This window comes from Propithecus coquereli, unplaced genomic scaffold, assembly GCF_000956105.1.
Source record: "Propithecus coquereli isolate 6110/MARCELLA unplaced genomic scaffold, Pcoq_1.0 Scaffold318, whole genome shotgun sequence".
Taxonomy (NCBI): domain Eukaryota; kingdom Metazoa; phylum Chordata; class Mammalia; order Primates; family Indriidae; genus Propithecus; species Propithecus coquereli.
The window spans coordinates 298,011-298,540 of record NW_012148819.1 but is presented as its reverse complement, the minus strand read 5'-3'; the positions used below and the strand labels follow the sequence as shown (position 1 = coordinate 298,540).

General features: G+C 34.5%; 1 pseudogene; it reads right to left on the bottom strand.

Moving 5' to 3' along the window:
- The window catches only part of LOC105815144, a 1,660-nt pseudogene that overhangs the window by 739 nt on the left and 391 nt on the right, over positions 1-530 (bottom strand).

Here is a 530-nt window from a genome sequence, read left to right as displayed (position 1 = left end):
CATTAGGATATACATACACACGCACACACACACCCCATGTTATGGCTGATTTCAAAAAGTTTTTTTAAATGTTAAAATGTATTCGGCAAAGTTTCAAGCTCATAGGTATGATGAATTTGAAAATTTGAGAGAATGGAATGTAAAAAGTGTCTTCTGAAACAGCTCACTACTGTTTGATCTTTACGTGGCAGGATGCCTTGTGCAATTTTCTGTTTACTGTACATTTTAATACCAAAATTTCAAGCAATGAAGTCATAGTAATTCGTTACATTTATATAGCACTCCATAATTTTATTGTGTGTTTACTCATTCATTATGTCCTCTAATCTTTCTAGGTACATAATTAGCATCTTCATTTTAAGGATGAAAAAAAGAGAGTAACTATCTTAAATGATGTACTAAGGTCAAAAGGTGAATGAATCTCTGAGCCTACACTAGAATCCACATTTACTTGATAAATACCCAGCCTGCTGTGGGCCAGAAGGATGCTGACACTATAAAGTTGCTCCAGTCTTTCTGTGGGCCTAATG